This window comes from Leuciscus leuciscus (assembly GCF_965113295.1).
Source record: "Leuciscus leuciscus genome assembly, chromosome: 18".
Classification (NCBI taxonomy): domain Eukaryota; kingdom Metazoa; phylum Chordata; class Actinopteri; order Cypriniformes; family Leuciscidae; genus Leuciscus; species Leuciscus leuciscus.
Window position 1 is genome coordinate 2,030,822 of NC_138742.1, and position 22,601 is coordinate 2,053,422.

Sequence of the window (22,601 nt, forward strand, 5' to 3'; positions counted from 1 at the left end):
TTCTTGTTCTACATCTCACAGACTACCACTGTGGTGATTCTCATGTTGTTTTACTGTTTTATTATTTAATAATTAACTGCCAAAGTCCTATACTGTATACTTGGCATATGGGCATATTTAATAAATTCATAAAAAAATTTAATCAAATTGTTTTCTGCAAACTCCACCAGATTCTTGTTCTACATCTCACAGACTACCACTGTGGTGATTTACATGTTGTTTTACTGTTTTATTATTTAATAATTAACTGCCAAAGTCCTATACTGTATACCTGGTAAAACAGTAAAACAACATGTAAATCACCACAGTGGTAGTCTGTGAGATGTAGAACAAGAATGTGGTGGAGTTTGCAGAAAACAATTTGATTTGCATTTTTATGAATTTATTAAATATTGCTGTATAGCCAGGTATACAGTATAAGACTTTGGCAGTTAATTATTAAATAATAAAACAGTAAAACAACATGAGAATCACCACAGTGGTAGTCTGTGAGATGTAGAACAAGAATGTGGTGGAGTTTGCAGAAAACAATTTGATTTGCATTTTTATGAATTTATTAAATATTGCTGTATAGCCAGGTATACAGTATAAGACTTTGGCAGTTAATTATTAAATAATAAAACAGTAAAACAACATGTAAATCACCACAGTGGTAGTCTGTGAGATGTAGAACAAGAATCTGGTGGAGTTTGCAGAAAACAATTTGATTTGCATTTTTTATGAATTTATTAAATATGCCCATATGCCAGGTATACAGTATAGGATTTTGGCAGTTAATTAATAAATAATAAAACAGTAAAACAACATGAAAATCACCACAGTGGTAGTCTGTGAGATGTAGAACAAGAATCTGGTGGAGTTTGCAGAAAACAATTTGATTTGCATTTTCTATGAATTTATTAAATATGCCTGTACAGCCAGGTATACAGTATAGGACTTTGGCAGTTAATTATTAAATAATAAAACAGTAAAACAACATGTAAATCACCACAGTGGTAGTCTGTGAGATGTAGAACAAGAATCTGGTGGAGTTTGTAGAAAACAAATTGATTTCAATTTTTTATGAATTTATTAAATATTGCTATATAGCCAGGTATACAGTATAGGACTTTGGCAGTTAATTATTAAATAATAAAACAGTAAAACAACATGAAAATCACCACAGTGGTAGTCTGTGAGATGTAGAACAAGAATCTGGTGGAGTTTGCAGAAAACAAATTGATTTCAATTTTTTATGAATTTATTAAATATTGCTATATAGCCAGGTATACAGTATAGGACTTTGGCAGTTAATTATTAAATAATAAAACAGTAAAACAACATGAGAATCACCACAGTGGTAGTCTGTGAGATGTAGAACAAGAATCTGGTGGAGTTTGTAGAAAACAAATTGATTTCAATTTTTTATGAATTTATTAAATATTGCTGTACAGCCAGGTATACAGTATAGGACTTTGGCAGTTAATTATTAAATAATAAAACAGTAAAACAACATGAAAATCACCACAGTGGTAGTCTGTGAGATGTAGAACAAGAATCTGGTGGAGTTTGTAGAAAACAAATTGATTTCAATTTTTTATGAATTTATTAAATATTGCTGTACAGCCAGGTATACAGTATAGGACTTTGGCAGTTAATTATTAAATAATAAAACAGTAAAACAACATGAAAATCACCACAGTGGTAGTCTGTGAGATGTAGAACAAGAATCTGGTGGAGTTTGCATAAAACAATTTGATTTGCATTTTTTATGAATTTATTAAATATTGCTGTATAGCCAGGTATACAGTATAGGACTTTGACAGTTTATTATTAAATAATAAAACAGTAAAACAACATGTAAATCACCACAGTGGTAGTCTGTGAGATGTAGAACAAGAATCTGGTGGAGTTTGTAGAAAACAAATTGATTTCAATTTTTTATGAATTTATTAAATATTGCTATATAGCCAGGTATACAGTATAGGACTTTGGAAGTTAATTATTAAATAATAAAACAGTAAAACAACATGAGAATCACCACAGTGGTAGTCTGTGAGATGTAGAACAAGAATCTGGTGGAGTTTGCAGAAAACAATTTGATTAAATTTTTTTATGAATTTATTAAATATGCCCATATGCCAAGTATACAGTATAGGACTTTGGCAGTTAATTATTAAATAATAAAACAGTAAAACAACATGAGAATCACCACAGTGGTAGTCTGTGAGATGTAGAACAAGAATCTGGTGGAGTTTGTAGAAAACAATTTGATTTGCATTTTTTATGAATTTATTAAATATTGCTGTATAGCCAGGTATACAGTATAGGACTTTGGCAGTTAATTATTAAATAATAAAACAGTAAAACAACATGAAAATCACCACAGTGGTAGTCTGTGAGATGTAGAACAAGAATCTGGTGGAGTTTGCAGAAAACAATTTGATTTGCATTTTTTATGAATTTATTAAATATTGCTATATAGCCAGGTATACAGTATAGGATTTTGGCAGTTAATTATTAAATAATAAAACAGTAAAACAACATGAGAATCACCACAATGGTAGTCTGTGAGATGTAGAACAAGAATCTGGTGGAGTTTGCAGAAAACAATTTGATTTGCATGTTTTATGAATTTATTAAATATGCCTATATGCCAGGTATACAGTATAGGACTTTGACAGTTAATTATTAAATAATAAAACAGTAAAACAACATGAAAATCACCATAGTGGTAGTCTGTGAGATGTAGAACAAGAATCTGGTGGAGTTTGTAGAAAACAATTTGATTTGCATTTTTTATGAATTTATTAAATATGCCCATATGCCAGGTATACAGTATAGGACTTTGACAGTTTATTATTAAATAATAAAACAGTAAAACAACATGTAAATCACCACAGTGGTAGTCTGTGAGATGTAGAACAAGAATATGGTGGAGTTTGCAGAAAACAATTTGATTTGCATTTTTTATGAATTTATTAAATATTGCTGTATAGCCAGGTATACAGTATAGGACTTTGGCAGTTAATTATTAAATAATAAAACAGTAAAACAACATGTAAATCACCACAGTGGTAGTCTGTGAGATGTAGAACAAGAATCTGGTGGAGTTTGCAGAAAACAATTTGATTTACATGTTTTATGAATTTATTAAATATGCCTATATGCCAGGTATACAGTATAGGACTTTGACAGTTAATTATTAAATAATAAAACAGTAAAACAACATGAAAATCACCACAGTGGTAGTCTGTGAGATGTAGAACAAGAATCTGGTGGAGTTTGCAGAAAACAATTTGATTTGCATTTTTTATGAATTTATTAAATATTGCTGTATAACATGGTATACAGTATAGGACTTTGGCAGTTAATTATTAAATAATAAAACAGTAGAACAACATGAGAATCACCACAGTGGTAGTCTGTGAGATGTAGAACAAAAATCTGGTGGAGTTTGCAGAAAACAATTTGATTTTATTATGAATATTTTTTTAAAAGTCTGCCGACACCAAGCGCATACACATTGAGCCTACCACGCAACCTCGTGTAGACGCGCAATATGTTTTTAAGCGTAGATGGCGCGACCGCGCTTCTCCGAAGCACAGATGGCGTGACCGCAGTAGCCTACCCTGTCTGTGTGATGCTAACTGTTGTGGATGTTGTTGGACATACCACGTTGTTCATGTCTCAAATAAATAGCTTGCAGCTCACAGAAGCTAGCAGCACAAATGTTCATGCATGACTTCTTGAATAACAGAAGGCAGAACATTACAAAATGATTAAATTAAACAACCTTCATAATTTAGCTGAACATATCTGAAATGTGGGAGAAAAGGATCATGTGACTGCGTTAACTCAAGCTCACAGGGCCTTTTCACACACACAAGTCGACCGTTGATGTTCAGGTGAAAAAGAAAACAAACCCCGACCCACATCGACACACACTGATCTGAAAAAAAAAGAAAAAAAACGCGTTTGTTTACGTTTGTGTGAATTGGCCTATGTATGTTTACACATAAGCTAAACTTCTGGAGAATCACAAACATCACGAAACACGAAGGAAACACTGAAGTGAAAAAAGACCCTTTATTTAAGGTTTCATATCAATCAATCACGTAAAATGTCCTCCAGAGATTCATATTAATATGAGAAAGTCACACATGAACACTCACCTTGATCAAACTTTTACAAGATACAGGATCTCAAATCCTCCAGCTTTAACATCATAAAACTACACTTAAATCCCTTTATAATGGTTGATAAACACTTTGATGTTCTGTTTTATTCCGTGTCGTATTTCGCATTTCTCCTGCTTAAAATGGCGACAGGAAAACTTACTTTCACTTTCTATGTGTGACGAGAGAGAGAGAGAGAGAGAGAGAGAGAGAGAGAGAGAGACGTAAAAACAGTATGGCAGGCGATCGAGGTCAAAACTCTTTAAACGAAACGCGTGATTTTGACCGTGTCAAGACTGTAAAAAATATCCTCATGCTTGGAAAATTTTATGTTCATAAATCAAAATATCTAAAGATGAAACCAATGTTCTGTGCATTTCATGGTGAATTTGTTTCTTATACAAAAGCCCTCAAAATGATAAAAAAGGAAAAACGCAATTAGTCTTTTTTCCACCATAGAAGAATATGATTTAAAAGAAAAACGTTAGCCCCTTAATTCTATTTATTTTTTTTATTTCATTTTTTTGTTGTGTGTATTTGTGGTTCTTTCATGCACCTGTCTTGTATGTTTTTTTTTGTAAATATTTATTAATATTGCCATATTTTTTGTACATGAATAATTGTTCAATAAAAAAATAAAAACATAGACTGTAAAAAATATGGATGACGCCCCTTCGCTCTCTTCCATTGGTGAGAAGTGAAGCTTTTTTTCTTTTTTTCAGAATAAACTTTAATCCAAAAATAAACAAACAACAATACGAAATTTGGCAGCCCCTCACGGACGACTGCTGCATAAACTAAAACAAAATAGCCTATACATGTCCGGGCCTGGTCCTCTTTCGTCCTTTTTTTTATTATTATTTTTATTTATTTTTATTGAAAATATCAAGATTTACAAGCAAACATGGCTGCATAAAATCCGTTTCTTCAGAATAGGATACAGAGAAGATATAGCCAGAGGGAGCAGCTCTTAATACAAACAGGAAATATATATGTAGTCTTAGTAGCAAAAATAAGGATGATTTATAAAAGGAAAAGAAACATTCATATAAACAAATTTAAATAGAAAAAAAACCCTGTAAGAAATTATAACATAACATAAGGGGAGAATTCAGTCATTGTTCAGCTATTAACCTCAGTTGGGACGTGTTTTAGGGTATTATATATTTTTTGTGCTTTAGGACCTTTCAGAGTTTTTAAGGATTTCATATACAGTTTAAATTCTTTTAAAAAAAAAATACAAAAATTTGGGAGATGATTTCACAATTCTACATTTGTGAATGAAGAATTTAGCTAGACACACAATTGTATTAGTCCAGAGCTCATCACCCTTGCTTTGCAATATCAATCCAAATGTTATGGCGTCACTGGAGATAGAGTTTGGGAATGAAGACATCTGTTGCTTAACCCAGTTATGTATATCACACCAAAATATCTGTATCACATTACATGAGAAAAACACATGATCCGTAGTTTTGACATCATTTTCACAGAATGTACATGTATTATCATCTATACCAAATCCAAGTCTCAGTAATTCTTTAGAGGGGTAAATGTTGTTCATTACTTTGAAGTGTTTCTTTCACTTTAGGAGGAATAGGGAGTGTTAGATACATTGTTCTTAATTTAGTGATTGAATATTTATCAATTTTTTGTAGGATGTTATTTTTATTTTGCCTTTTAGGGTAAATATAATCAATAAAACAATTTCTAATAAAGTGGTTAGTGCATTTTTTTATCCAGAACAAAGATCCCTTGAATTGATAGTGGGGCCAATTGTGGTTGTATCGGATAATATGCCAAAATGTTTCTTGTTAGAAGGACAAATTATTGGGCTAGTGCTTTATGTAATTTAGTAAAGTCTGATTTTAAGGGTTTGATGGAAAATTGTTCATAATTTAAAAACTGTCGGTCGGTATCCATTAAGTCGGCTATGGACCATATATTTCTCCCATACCAATCCTCAAAGAACAGAGATGTGTTGCTGTGCAAAATATATCTGTTGTTCCAGAGTACAGATGTGTGGCGTGAGAAGTTATGTACGTATAACATTTTCCAATACAAGAGTATTTGTTTGTGAAACTCTGACAATGATATAGGTCATTTGTTAACACTAAAGTCCGCTCTAATAAGAAATTCTAATCCTCCAATTTTCTTGAATAAGGTCTTTGGAATACAATACCAAAAGGAGTTGCTGTGTTTGATCCAAGATTTTAACCAATTTATTTTTTTAAGGCAGTCAAAATCAATAACTTTTAGTCCTCCATCCTTTGTGTCTTTAACCATATTGCTTTTCTTCATATAATGTGGTCTGTTTCTCCAAATGAAGTTTAGGTTGATTTGGTTGATAGATTTAATCAGTTTGTTTGGAGTGGCATTGGAGTAGGCTGGGTAAGAACATCTTGATAAACACATCTTAGTTATAGGGAAATTCGGCCTAGTATTGATAGGTCCCTCTGTAGCCATATTTTTAGTCTTGATTTGCATTCTTTAATTTTATTTTCTACATTCAGAAGCTGGCTTTGTTTTTGGTCCTTGGAGAGGTAAATCCCCAGGTATTTGATTTCTGATTTAATAGGGATATTACAGATGTTTTTCAGTGAAGTGTCGTGTACAGCCAGCAATTCACACTTTTTTAAGTTTAATGTTAGACCTGAGGCTTTTGAGAATTTTTCAGTTTTGGAAATAGTTGGTATCTATCTTTTAAGAATATTGTTGTGTCGTCCGCTAGTTGGCTGATTATTATTTCTGTGCCAAGTACATTAAGGTTTTTAATATCATTACAGTTTTTAATATAGATGGCTAGCATTTCTGAGGCTAAGATGAACAGGTATGGTGAGATGGGGCAACCTTGAGGAATACCCACATTAATCTTGAAGCTTGGGGTGGTACCACTAGGTAACAGGACACAGCTATTAATATCTCGATATAATCCACCAACACATTCTCTAAATTTGATTCCAAAGCCAAAGTGTTCGAGCGGCGAAAGAATAAATGGATGCTCCACGGAGTCGAATGCTTTATAGAAGTCTAGAAAGAGAAGGAAACCATCATCCTCTATTTGGCTTCTACACTCAATGATGTCCATTACCAATCTTATATTATTATGTATTGACTTTCCTTTTAAGAACCCTGACTGTGTATCTGCAATAAGATCTGAAATCCCTGTTTGAAGACGAGAAGCAAAGATGTAAGTTAGGAGTTTGTAGTTTGAATTTCTGAGTGTAATGGGTCTTCTGTTATCTATAATTCTGGGATCTTTCCCAGGTTTTGGAATTGAGACGATAACTCCATGTCTCATTGTTGGTGGAAGCACACATGTTTCAAATATTTGGGTAAAGACTTGTAGCAGCAGGTCTCTTAAATCTACCCAAATGTCTGTAAAAGTCACCTGTGAGACCGTCGGATCCGGGGGCTTTGTTAAGAGAGAGACGACCAATTACTGCGTCAAGTTCTGGAATTGTTATTTGATTATCACATGTTTGTTTGAGGCCATCCTCTATTTTTGGAATATGTTTTGCTATATCCTGAAAAAAATGTTGACAGTCCACGCTAGAAAATTTTGAGCTATAGAGCTGGTTATAGAATTTCCAGATTTCTGAAGAGATCAAGTTTTCATCTGTGACTTCATTATTATCAACCATCAGGGATCTGATGCTATTTTGTTCCTGTCTTCTTTTTTCAAGACCACAGAAATACGCTGAATTGTTTTCCCCCTCCTCTATCCACTTAGCTCTGGATCTAATAAAGCCCCCTTGGGCCTTACGACTGTGGACTTCATCTAGTTTTGGTTGGAGGTTTAATATCTTCTGTCTATCGTCTTCAGTTGGGTTTGGCCTATTGCAGTACATATTGAACTGATTAATAATGTCTACTTCTTGTTTTTCACTATCTTTTTTAATTATTTTACTGAATGAGAAGGTAAATTGCCGTATTTTATATTTTAGGAATTCCCACTTTTTGGTAGCTGTTGTGAGCTCCTCAGAATTGGCATTTTCTTTAATTAATAATTAGATTTTTTGGCAGTAGTCATTATTTTTGAGCAGACTGGAATTGAACTTCCAATATATGTGTGAGTGGACATTGTTGTCATTGGGTTTGATCAGTAGTAAAATAACACTATGATCTGTTAGTGGTGCAGAAGAAATATCAGAGCTAATATTATAAAATAGCAAATGATTTGCCATTAACCAATGATCAATTCTGGATTTATAACTGTGGCTTGAGCTAAACCAGGAGTATTTAGATATTTCTGGATTTAAGTGTCTCCAAGTATCAACCAAATTTTGTTTTTCGCAAAAGTTCGTGAATATGGTGTTTGGATGACGGGCAGAGTATCTGCAAGTATATTTATAATAAAAAAAATCATGAACTAGGTTTAGATCGCCTCCAATGATGATGTCATCAGTTGAGTGTGTTCATTTGAGATTGTCTAAATGTAAACCAATTTGTTCAAGTATGGTTTCGGTTTTCTCTACTGATATTATATCCATAAATGTTGACTAAGATGAATTTCAGACCATCTATGTTTATGATAAGAATCAGCCAGTGAGCAAATTCATCTGCCATATGGGACACAATATGACCTTTGAAGTTACTTAGGAGGATGGCGATACCAGCTGACCTTGAAGTGCCGTGGCTAAAGTAAGCTTCATCTCCTCATTGTTTAGACCAAAATATAACATCATCAACCTTAGAATGTGTTTCCTGCAAAACAATTATATTTGACTTCTTCCCTTTACAAAATAAGAAAATACTTTTTCTCTTTGTCATGTTTCTTAAACCCCTTGCAGAAATTAGAGAAATGTTACTCTTTAAACTGAACAAAAACAAATTAATAAACAATCAACAACAATGGATTGCTGAACTTACTTAAAACAACAGTAGAAGTTTCCTATCAGGAATTTGTAAAAGTAGCAAAACCCAGAGAATTTTCATTCAAACTCACTTGTTTTTGGGATTCAAAAACTCTGGATAGTTGTGTCTATGGTGAGACTCTTTGTCCATTAATGAAAGCATGGGGGGAACACTGTCTTTAGTCCTGCCTTCCTTGCTTGTTCAACTTTCGGCCACACAGCCCTCCGTGCCTCTCTGTCTTCCTTGGTAAGGTCTTCTGCGAAGCGGATGTTGAGATGCTTGCAGACGGGGTGAAGTTTGGTGATCCGCCAGAGTTCGTCCCTGAAGTGGCGTCCTGTGAACTGCATGATGATCTGACGAGGGCGGCTGGTGTTACTCGGCCCCAGTCGGTGCACCGAATCCAGGATGAAATCCATCTTCTCCCTCCAGTGTGGCACAATCTTTCCGATGATATCAGAGATGATTTGTCGTGTGTTTTCGTCTTTTCCCTCCTGTAAGCCATTTACTCGCAGGTTCCATCTTCTTTTATAACGCTCCATCTCTGCTGCTCTTTCCCCCGGATCTGTGTTCTCCTCTCCTCCTCTCCTCTTTCCCCCAGATCTGTGTTCTCCTCTTTGAGTTGTTTCACCTCGACGTGCAGTTTTTGGCACTGTGTTTTACATTCTTTGAGTTCGGTCGAGTTAAACTCTACCGCTTTCGCGATGTTGGCTATGGTTAGCGTGTTCTGCTTTAGCTCCGCTTTGAAGTCCTGCATCATGTTTTGAAGAGTGCCGATAGCAGCCAGGATCGCAGCGTTAGAGGCGTCTTCAGCATGGGCTCCAGCAGTCACGGCGTCGTCTGGTTTTGACTTCTTCTGTGGTGCTGGTGGTTTGGAAGGAGATGCTAAGGTGTTTTTGGCTCCTCTGGTGTTGGTTTCCATCCTTTCTGGACCACCATAGTCGTGTTCTTGGAGAGCCTTCAATTTAGCATTAGCTTTTGTGCTAGCCATGTTATGGTCTGCAATATCGTACTCCAGGAGGTGCTCAGGGTCACTCACACGTTTCTGAATTATTATGATAAGTTCCCTACGGTTTTACATCTGATATTTCAGGGTTTTGTTGAGTTAAAAGTTCATTCCGTTGATTTTCAAGGCTTTGCTACTCTGAGCTATTCACAATGCGTCTGCTCTCTCCGCCATCTTCGTGAGAAGTGAAGCCGCCAGTGTCCCGATATGGCGCTGACATCTTGGGGCTTGAGTCTGCGCAGTAGCGATCTCGGGACCAGACCTGCGCAGTCGTGAGCAGGAAGTAAAGCCGTGAAATCAAGGCCCCGTCCTCACTCTCGGTGTGAAATAATTAATTATAGAAATTTAGATATTAAATTTAAAGCGCCGATCTCTTCAGTCCTCCGAAGATCCTGAAAAAAAACCTGTCAATCACAGCTGTCAATCATGACGTCACACCACCGTTTTTATAGCATCAAATAACTAACTAAAAACAAACACTTGAATTTACATCAGCGTGATAAAAACTACAGTAATGACAGAACCCACCTTCGGAAAAAAAGATATTTGAAGTGTAATTAAATTGTTTAGTTGGTCTCAAGTCCCGTTGACTAACATGGGGAGGCGGGGCTTATGACCTATACTGGGACCAGTCACCGGGGGGGCGGTCGAGACGCTTTGGCTTCACTTTTCAGGGCTTGTGCGACACGCACCATAACACGCACAGCAGCCAATGAAATTGTTGTATTTGAGACAATAGGTGTGTTGGACATCGGCTGGATGTAACCGATCGGCGAGAGTAGCCGCGTGCCGGCGGGAGGAGCTGCAAACGGAGACGTGAAGTCGGACACTTCCTGGTTCCCGTGGTGACCGCTCACGTGGTGTTTGCATACTTTACCACAGCTGAAGTGAAATAAATGCAATATTTGCCAAATAACACACAGATGTTTCAGAGACATTTTCATTCAACACTTTATGTACTGCTTCGTACAGCGTCTGTTTGAAAGCAGTATCTCTGGTTGTACGATGTGTATGACGTCATTGACATTTTAAAAGACTTTTTAAAGCAAATAAGTGACTCTAAAAAATCTAACACCCAGCAATGTGTAATTTCTTTGCATCTCCTTTCGAATACAACATTCAAATTACCAGACAGAAAATTATATCCTGAGAAAAGTGGATTTTGAGGACTATAGCTCCATAGACCTCCATTCATTCTGCACTCGTCCTGTGAGCGCCCTCATGTGGAGCCAGAGTGGAACTGCAACCAGTTCAGAACCCGGAAGTTTACTGAGAGTTGCACTTCTCCCCTTATTAGACATTGGCTGCGTTTGAAACCGCATACTTCCCTACTATATAGTAGGGGAAAAAGAGTAGCCGAGGGCGCTCGCAGGCGAGTGCAGAATGAATTCCATCTTTCGCGGTGTATGTCGACCAAACGGCTGAGAAAGTACCGTTTATACACAAACCTGTTGTTGAAAGTCTCCAAAAGTGTCTTTACAAATACATAACTACCAGTGTTCGAATTGAGGGGGGGCTGGGGGGGTCCGGGACCCCCCATAAGGCCCAAAAAAATTACCTCGGGGGGTCCCCTGGTTTTTCATTAAAACTAAAATAATAGAAACATAATTTATTAGGTAATATATATTTTTTTTTAATCAAAGTATTTCGCTGCCGCTCCTATTAGAAAGTAATTCAAATTAGATTTGCGTCTGAAACGCTCAAATTTATAAACAGATACATTTTATTGATCGTGCCATTTATATGCCAAAAATAGTTTTTTGTTTGTTTGTTTTTTTGCGTGTAAATGATACACACTGCAAACCCCTTGGGTAGGATTAGGGGTGTGGAGTACGTGCGTATTAGGCTACACGCCATAAAGTGTGTATCATATGCACGCAAAAACTATTTTTGGCGAATAAATGGTACGAGAAATAAATTTCGTGCTATAGATAAGCACTTTCACGAGAGTCTGGCAGAGTGGATCCTCATTTTCACCTCACGATGACAGTAAGATAATATTTCTTTCTTTTATGATTGTTTGGTAATTTACTGATCTGAATAGAATTTCGACATTAACGGTTGTCCGGGACACGTGCGTGTGTTTTTTAAGGGACACGTGAAAGAGAATTGTAGCCTACTTGCCCAACCGGACAAATGCCCTGATTAAAACAATTTTCAATATCAAAAAAATAAAATAAGAAATAACGTAGGCCTACTCGGTTAGGCTACTAACGTAACCTCAGTTCCCTGAGAGTAGGGAAAGAGTATAGAGAGTACAAATTAGGGAAAGAAATGCCCTTTATAAAGCTAAAAATATTATTCTGATAAGAGTGTTTTCCAACAGTGATGTAATGAAACATTGACAATTTAAGTTTGAAGGGAGTAAAGCCTCTGTTTAGGCTGGAAATGTAATTTTGACAAAAGAAGAACTTTTATTTTAAATAAATCTTAATTTTAAATCAGCCTACAGTGTGATATTTCATCATATTATCATGCTTAACACTGAGAATTTGAATAATTGAAATGTGATGATCAGATGCAGATATCTAAATCAGAGAATATCATAGGTTCGGGAGGTTGGCGGGTGGATTATTTAGTTTTAACAGCGGATTCAGGGGACTCAAAGTGCACCAGATTAATGAATTTATCTTTAAAATGTACAAAATTTTCTTCCGGGGGGGCATGCCCCGGACCCCCCTAGAGGTACCGAGCTCAATCCACAAAAATACTGTGGGAAACTCAGTAGGCTATATGATGGTCTACAAAAAATACACATTTAATTATCTTATTCAAATACATGATCGGGATTTTAGCACCCAGGAAAAACCCGGATTATTACATAGATTTGGGGTGGAGAAAAGTCTTTGTTCATCAATTATGCGTTAATGCTCAACTGCAAAAACATGTTCTGAAACACTAAAAGTGAAGTAAATGAAATTATAGTATTTTATGAAATAAATAAATGAAAATATGTATATTATTACGTTTTTTTTTGGGGGGGGGGGGGGGGGGGGTCAAAGCCCCCAAGAGCTTTGACACAATTCGAACACTGACTAATACTAAGCAACCATACGATTTAAATCGTATTAAATTAAGTGGACCCTATGTTTCTCTGTCCCAGCTCAAAATACACCAACCGCTCGAGTTGCCCAGCATGATGTGACCTTTGAACCGAGGCGTCGGAGCTGTAAGGGTATTGTAAATTACCTCTTTAGTTTTGTCAATCTTACCAAAGAATTATTTACCGGATCAACCAGAGATTATATAAAAAATTGGGAGTTCTTTAAATATAAGGCCAGATATATTGCAGTTAAAAGAAGTAAGGAACTTAAAAATATTAAACATAAAATTGATTCAGAGTTGGTTAATAGACTTAATGTATTACTAGCCAAAGATAAGATTTCAGAAGAAGAAGATATGGAAATAAAAAAATTAAATCTGGAATTCGATAGAGTTTATTTAGAGTCGGCCAAAGGTCAAGGACATCTTTTACATTTTTCTGATAAAAGGACAAAAACTAAAAACGTCTTCAACATCTGGCTTCAGAGAGATCTCTCATTATACGGTAGAGTCCTTTTATCTAAGGTGGAAGGGCTCTCTCGCTTTGTATACCCTGCTCTCTCTTTGTTTATCAATGATAAAGCTATAAGGGAAATTAACAAAATATTTGTGGATTTTATTTGGAAAAATAGGCCTCACAAACTGAAAAAAGAAGTACTCTCTAATTCCAGAGGTGAAGGCGGCCTTGACTTTTTAGATTTTGCTGATACTATAAACACCTTTAAAGTAAACTGGCTGAAAAGATGCCTTGTGAATCCAGTGTCGTTATGGTTTTTCATTCCTAATAATATCTTTAACAAACTGGGTGGCCTGTCTTTCCTATTAAAGTGTAACTTTTTACCTAGCAAGTTACTCATTTCCTTATCTAACTTTCATCAGCAATGCCTTCTCTCGTGGAAATTGTGTTTTGTCCATTGCTTTTCCCCCCACAAAGTTCTCCTTTGGAATAACGCGGATATAACCATTAGAAATAAATCTCTCTTTTTCCCTAGATGGTTTAACAATAATTTTAATTGCATTCTATCTGTCTTTGATGATTCTGGTCATATTCTAACTTACAAGCAATTTTTGAATCACCATAACTTTCCAGTTCCACCAAAGGAATATAATATAATAATATAATCCCAGCAGGTTTAATTCAGCTAATTAAAAATCACCTTACCTTCAGTAAAGGTAATAGTGTTTATCCGGCTTTACGCTTGCGGGCGAGATAGATTTTTTAGATCGAAAATGCAACAACAGACATATTTGCTCAATTTTTCAGATGAAGAGAAAGGTTACTCCAAGGGGTAAATTCTATTGGGGATCCCTTGTAACAAACGTAATCTGGAGAAAGGCCTGGCTTTTGCCTAGTAAATTTTGTGTATCCAACAAAGTTAAGGAAATTCATTATAAAATCCTTCATAAAATCTATCCTGTTAACTCTTCTATTTCTAAATATTCTGATATTGATGAGACTTGCTCTTTTTGTGGTTTTGTTGAGGAAACTGTCACCCATTTATTTTGTGAGTGTAATGTAACCAATAGATTTTGGGCTAATTTAAGTGCTTTTGTTTTTGGCCCTACAAATGTGACCCACACCTTCATTCTCAAAGAGGTTATCTTTTATTATGAAAACCCAAAGCGGACATCGGACCTAATTTTTAAGTCAGCCTGGTTGTTATTCATCAGTGGAGACATTTTTTTTTTTTAAATTATCCAGTCCTTATATTCATAGACAGTATGCTTATATTTGGATAGTTAGCCGATGCTAGGCTAGCGCGAGTCAATGGTATATGTTAGCCAGCCATTAAAAACCGTTTTACCCACTCCACAGTGCACCAAACGCAAATCAATAATAACACTAGACTATCGATGCAAATGTCCGTTGAGAGAATAATGTTAGAAATCAAACTTACCTTTCATCTCAATGATCCCAAAGGAACTAGTTTCTCTGCAGCTGCGGAATTTTACTTTGCTCCGGTTAGTAATGCGGCAAAAAGTAAAGCCAGCGGCAGGTAAATACACTTGCGTCATGTGTGTACCGGCTCACTCGGTTGCCTAGGTAATCAATATCACTCCGCTGCTGCTGTAGACAAGGCTTATGATTACAGGGAACAAATTATAACTAATGCAATGTGATGAAAGGTAAGTTTGATTTCTAACATTATTCTCTCAACGGACATTTGCATCGATAGTCTAGTGTTATTATTGATTTGCGTTTGGTGCACTGTGGAGTGGGTAAAACGGTTTTTAATGGCTGGCTAACATATACCATTGACTCGCGCTAGCCTAGCATCGGCTAACTATCCAAATATAAGGACTGGATAATTTTTAAAAAAAAATGTCTCCACTGATGAATAACAACCAGGCTGACTTAAAAATGAGGTCCGATGTCAAAAATCCAGAACCACCCCTTTAATATCCTTATCTTATATGCAAAATTCTTCATCCACAAGCAAAAATGGCTTAAGTCTCCTTTGAGCTTCCCTCTTTTTCTGGCTGACCTTAATTCTTTTATTTCTTCCCTTAGACTTACAAATAACCAAAAAAGTGAAATTTTTTTGATGCATTATGAAGTTTTATACAAAGATATGACTTAACCTTGTTGTTATGCTTTTCTTTTTTTCTTTTTTTTATGTATAATTACATATTGTGCTGTATGCAAATCCAGGATATTTATGTATTATTATTATTTTTATTTTTTTTCTCTTCGTATCATTGTTTGTTCATTGTAAGTGATACAACCTTGCTTCACTTCCCTGAGCTTGTATTTATGTGTAAGTTCTGCAATAAAAAAAAAAAAATTTAAAAAAAAAAAAAAAAAACTCTTTAGTTGTGATGTTCTGTCCAGCCCACTAGGGGGACTCGAGGAGTACGGAATGCTAAAGTCACAAGAAAGTGAATAAGCGGCCCTTATGTAAACAAGCTGAAGACAGTATTGTGGTTCCATGCGGCTCTTCAATAAACATAATAGAGACGATTAATGCCTCCTTGCAAATGCATACAAGACAGGAGCCTGTGTCGAGAAAAAATGGGCGTGCCAGATGAAGCCGCGATTCGAGGCTTGTGTTGTTAACGTGAAAATCACGTGACTAATGACAAACGAGGCCTCGGTTTGTGTGCATACGTCATCGGTTCGGTCTGAGTGTCGCTTCCGGATAAAGGGGTTCGAAACTCGCGCCACCTTGTGGCTGTTGCAGGAGTAGCAGAAGCAGCTGTAGTGTCAGAGAGTCAGAGAACTCCCATTGTCATTGTCGTTATTGTGTCATATATGTGTTAGGGCTGTATATTATTACATTATATCAGGTTAGAATAGTTATATTATATTGTTATTATTAATTATAGTAGGCCTAGCTATATTATAGTCTTGTTATATTAATTAGATAGGATTATTTGGATTGCTTTGTATTTTTGGATTTGGACTGGACTGGGTTTTGATTTGTTTGCTTTTTGTGACCTCTTCCTTTTTCCTGGTAATGGAGCCAGCAATAAAGAGGAGATCCTCCCCTGTCTGAGCTCAACAGAAGCATCAGTGTCCTCATTTACACCAGCTGGCACTGCCATTTTTATGTTCCCCTGCATCCTCTGTGGCTGGAGAGGTTTTGTCCAAGAAGAGGGACTTTTCCCACCCTAGACTATTCTGTTGCAGTTTACTTTATTACACTCCCTCCACCATTAGCACTGCACTCAACACAGTGTCACTTTTGCTGTTCATACTGTCACTAGCCAAACAATTTATGAATAATTAATTGTGTGTGTGACAGTTGTCTCTGCATAAATAAATTCAGACAGAGAAAGATACATATTTTATTTTATACCCAGGCAATGGACATTGGTTCAAAATTAATTAATTAGTCTGCTATGTATTTGCACAGCTAGGTGTCACTAGTGAGCAATGCTGAATGAAGCTTCGAGTAATGAACCTTTGGGTGAAGCAATAGGCTGCGAGGTCTCAGTGGTTCAGGAAGCCTCTTTTTTTTTTTTTTTTTTTATTGAACAAAAAGCACAGGGGATACAGTATCAAGCACAAAAAAGAGTAAAATAAAATAAAAATAAGTCAGTAAACTGAAAGTAAAGCAAGGCAGCAAATAAGGGATAGTCTAGGCTACTAAAAAACAAAACATTCATAGAAACTACAAATACAAAAAAAGAATACAAGTAATTTGAAATGAATAACAATGGGAATACATAAATAAATAATCTTAAGAAAATCAGGAAGTAATTTACAATGAAACCATAATTTCTTTGAGCAACAAAGAAGATTTAGCAGCTTTCTTATTAGCTGATAAACAAAGAGAGTCATAAAATAATTTCAAATCAACACAAAAAAGTCTAAAATTGGGCTTAGAATCAGTTACTTTACACTTTTGGAGATGAAACTCGCCACATAAAGTAAGTAGTTTTAATCTGTCATCCATCTCCTTTGACCCGGAGTCCCAAATCAAAAACAGCACATTCACAACCTCAAAAATAAAGAGTTTGTAATAAGCAGAAAAAAACTTTTTCCCAGAACTCGTTTGCATAATCACATTCAAAAAACAAATGTGGTATTGCTTCAAGATTAGAATTACAGAATGCGCAGTCTGAAGAGATGTCTAACTTAAATTTAGAAAGAAGAGAGTTACAGGGATAGTAATTATGTAGAGTTTTAAAGTGAAGCTCTTTCCTCTTGTTAGGTAACAGAAACTTATTAATGCCAGTCCATATATTAATGGTAGAAAGAGAAGGATCATTTAATTTCCATTTGAAAAAAGCTTTAGGATGACAGCTGATTTTCCCAATAAGAAATCTTCTAATCCAAAAATTGTTACATTTGACATTGGAAAGCTCCAAACCTCCAATAGACAACTGGGGCATTTCACAAACGGATACTCTGTAGCTACAGTATGACCTAACCATATGCTAAAGTTTAGGGGAAATAGAATTACTAACCCAGTTATAAACTTTAGGTGAGGAATCCACTCCAAAAAGGTTGATAAATTCATTGTAGGAATAAAAGCTGCCATCCTTCTTCAACAAATCCAAAACAAAAAGAACACCTTTGTCAACCCAATCCTTAATAAAGATAGATTTTTTTCTGATTATTCCATATAATACTCCTATGAGGGGAAAAATTGTGGCAAAAGGCAAGCTTACAGGCCTCCAAGGCTTGCTTATGAAAATTAGCTTGAACGGAAGTTTGTTGCATTTAAAATCACAAGACAATAAAAAAATGTAACCCTCCACATTTTTCAAAGATAACTTTAGGTATGTGAAACCATAACAGATGAGAATCAGCATTCAGGCAGCGTTTAATCCAGCCGATCTTGAAAACCTGACTGAGAGTACTGAAGTCCACAGCATTCACACCTCCCTCCAAAGTATTTCTTATCAGAGTCTTCCTTTTAACATACTCAGTTTTATTTTTCCACAAGAATTGAAATAGTATAGAGTGGATAGATGAGCAAGTTTACGGGTTGACATATAAGGACAAAGCTGGGTAAACAATCCTAGAAATGCCTTCAGCTTTAGCTATCAAGACACGACCATAGATAGTTACATTTCTTTGTGGCCAGCAATTAAAGACATTCTTTCATTTTTTTTGTCCGTTGTGAAAAATTATCTAAAATTCTATCTTTGGGTGATTTACTTATTAAAATGCCTAAATATCTAACAGAACTTTTGACCTCAATACCTTCTATATGATCTTTTTCAAGACTGTGAATAGGTATAATTTCACTTTTATTTCGATTAACAGTGAGACCAGAATCATTAGAAAATGTTTTTAAAGCTTCCAAAATAACAGGAACCTGTTTCTCATCTTTTAAAAACAGACAGGTGTGGTCCGCCAGTTGACTAATTAGAAAAGTGTGTTCAGCTACAACAATACCCAGAACATCTACACAGCGAGTAATACAAATATTAAGAAACTCTGTGACTAATAAAAACAAGGACACCCTTGTCTGATGCCCCTGCTAATCGTAAACCGGGGAGAAACACCATTCACCAAAGATACACTGCTGTTCATATTTTAACAGACTTTGTTGAATTCTGTTATGATGCACTAACTCTGGATGTACTGGCGCTCGTTGTATATGTGTGTATACAATGTATTTTTCCCTTCGGGGCTTGCCGTAGATAGGCATGTGTCATGCCGCATGCGCACCTGGTACTAGAGTGTCGCGGGTTTTTGGAGTTGGTGATCTGAGGTGTTGGATAATAAAGTGGAGAAGAGTGAAGAGTTCAAACTGCTATCGTTTATTATTTTCTTATTTCTAAGTGTTAGGCGAACCCTGTTTGAACGCTCGGTCACAATATTTTTGTACAAAGTCTGAACTATTCTAATAAAGGAAGAGCCAAAACCAAATTTGCGCAAAGATTCAAACATAAACTCATGCTCGACCGTGTCAAAGGCCTTATAAAAGTCTAAAAATTAAATGATTGCACCATCGTTGATCAATTCATTATAATCTAAAATATCTAAAACAAGCCGAATATTATTTGCTATATGCCTACCTTTCATAAAGCCAGATTGGGAAACTGAGACAATTTCTTCTAAGCATGGTTTCAATCTATTTGCATAAAGGGAAGCTAACAATTTATAATCCGAATTAAGTAAAGTAATTGGACGCCAATTATCTAAATATGAAGAATCTTTGTTAGGCTTTGGGATTAAAGTGATCAAGCCCTGCTTCATGGACTCAGTTCATTCTCCTTTCTTTATACAGTCTTTAAAAACTTCCAAAACAAGCTTTTCTATGTCTTGCCAAAAGGCAGTCCATCTGGACCAGGGCTTTTACTGAGGGGGGCTTTCTGGATAATCATATCCAACTCTTCCATTGTCAAATCCATCTCACAAGACGACCGATTTCCATCACTTATAATAGGTGTGAATGCTTGAACCCTCTCAAAGAAACTATCAGCAAAACGAGGTTTAAATGAAGAAGAATAAAGCTGAGAATAAAAATGAGAAACTCTAGCTTCATCTGTGACCAAAGTGCCCTCAATATTTAGAGAAATTATTTCCCTCTTTTATTTTCTAAATAAAAAAAAAAATATGCTGAATTTTTTTCTCCGAATTCGAGCCACTCTTGATCTAATAAAGGCACCCTTAGCCTTTTCTGCATAAAAGTTATTTAATTCTTCTTTAAGATTGTGCAGTTTTACTTTATCATCTTCACTTGTCTGTTGTTTGCCTAAAATTTGATTCATTTCATTTAATATAAAGGTATACTTTAAAGATTTTGCCTTCGCTAACTGTTTACTAAATCGAATAGAGAATTTTCTACACTGGTATTTAAACATTTCCCAATTAGAAGATATTGAAACACCAGCTTTTGCTTTAAATTCTTCAATGATGCTCTTAATACCTAAACAATAAGAGGGAACAATTTAGTTTCCAATATCCAGGGTTTGTGTGACAACCAGTACCAGAATCAGATCAAATAAGATGGATAAAAGCATGATCTGTGAGGGGAGCAGGACAGATACTCTGGGTTACGTCAGTTTAATAGTGTTCTTGTGGGCTCCTGCTCATGTGGGACTGGAGGCCAATGAAGTGCTTGATAAACTAGCGACGCAAGCTGTAAAACACTACGAGATAAATATTCAAGTGACTCTGAGCAAAACAGTCAAATGAAAGAATTCATAAACAACAAATGGCAAGAAAAATGGAATAGTGATAACAAGGGTAGACAAATGTATAGTATACAGAAACAAGTAGGAGATGGAAGAAGTGTTTTTAGGAATAGAAAAGAAGATACAATTATTTCTGGCATTCGAATAGGGCACACTAGACTAAATCATTCAGTGTTCAAAATAGGAAAACATAAAACAGGTAAATGTAATTATTGTAATCAGGCAGAAACAATTGAACATGTTAATAAAATGTATAAAATATGTAAAAGAACGGTTAGAACTTATGAGCGAAGTAAGAAAATTGGGGGATGTATCATTTAATATGGAAAGCCTATTGAAAATGCATGCCGAACAAGATATATAGTGTTATTCTGAAATATATTAAAGCAATAGGAGTATACTGGAGAATTTAAAGTAATGGGTTTAAAATAATATAACATTTAAATATATATAGTCTTTTTATTTTATTTTTATAATCTCTTCCATTATTTTGTTTAAGTTGTTAATTTCCAAATGATTATTAGTGCTTCACACTCCAGTCCAGTTGGTGGCGGTAATGCACCGAAAGTTGGTTTGCCAACCGCCATAAAACTCCATTAGAAGAAGAAGAAGAAGAAGAAGAAGAATATAAAAAGTAGAGGAACACTAAAGAAAAAGAAAACATGAAAACACATCATATGACCCCTTTAATACATTAATACACATGTAATGCAACCATTATTAAAAACATTATGTATAAACTTGAGCTTCCATTGTTTTCCAAAAGTGAGCTTGAACTGTTTCTTCTTCTCATAATTATGAAAAATGAATATTTCATCAGTCTTTGTCTCCCTCTGCTGGTACAACACAAACACAGAGATATTCAGGCTCTTTATTTACTCTGTGACAAAACTCAGAGCTTTTTGAGTTACTGTGCGTTTATACACATAAAATGATTAATCTATGAATGAGAAACTGTAATTTGCTGTGAAATAAAAGGTGTTTCACTGCCGCCTCATCAGGTCTGTCAGAGGATCGCTGAAATCTAAATGAAGTCTTCATTTCTAACAGTGAAGTCACTGTATCTTCAGTCTCTGTTGATTCTGTTGACTGAGTCTCTGTAGTGGATCCTTATTCACCATCAGATGATCAGCACAAGATCACACTGTCATCTATAAGCTAAAATAAAACACACACACAGTCACATATGCAGTATGAGATATTACATCTGTCACATCTTTTCATAAGAAAACTAACTAGATAATCTATATTAATTCATTCTCAAGCATGATCATATCGCTTCTCTCTGATGCTCAAAGTCACTTTACAAACTCAAAAGCACATGAAAGGTCACTTTCACACACCGGACAGCTGATCCAGAACCAGCAGAAATGACCATTACACTCACTACACATTTAATATCAGTTAATAACAACCCAGATCTCAGATTATCACACACATAAGGCGTCTTTACACACAAACCAAATCTGAAGCGGCATAAAATCACAAAATGTGCATTTACACAGAATGTTTATTGCTTCTCTGACGCCGAGAACATAAATGCATTTACACAGGAATTAGTTATTAAAATCGTGGCAAATAATACTTTGAACATTACTATTTTAAAACTACAGTTTCAACAAAGTGTTATAAAATGAATTTAAAAGTAATTAAATATTAAAGAAATAAAACTCAAGATAAATAAAAACACAGAATTTCAGATTTCCTCTGTGTGATATAGCGATCTCACGCTCTGATGTTTGTCATAATTCTGTGGTACTGAGAGCTATTTTATATTTCTTAATAAAACTATTCCAGATGGAACAAATGCTACAAATATATTATGAATTATTACACCGGGTCGATCACCGCAGGATTCATTCATGTTTTTCAAAGAGCCAGAAAGAACAATTCTGCTGTCGTGTGTGTGTGTGTGTGTGTGTGTGTGTGTGTGTGTGTGTGTG

At 35.4% G+C, this 22,601-nt stretch overlaps 1 protein-coding gene and 1 long non-coding RNA gene across 4 annotated transcripts in view; one reads left to right on the top strand and one right to left on the bottom strand.

The window, feature by feature from the left end:
* LOC309481083 (NACHT, LRR and PYD domains-containing protein 3-like) overlaps positions 1-4,343 on the bottom strand; it is a 32,660-nt gene extending 28,317 nt beyond the window's left edge. For both annotated transcript variants that reach the window (XM_082145852.1, XM_082145848.1), the window contains exon 1: positions 4,155-4,343. The gene's annotated coding sequence lies outside the window, so the exon portion shown is untranslated. The remainder of the gene's footprint in view (positions 1-4,154) is intronic.
* LOC309481167 overlaps positions 1-22,601 on the top strand; it is a 113,992-nt gene that overhangs the window by 1,108 nt on the left and 90,283 nt on the right. The gene's annotated exons all lie outside the window — the stretch shown is intronic.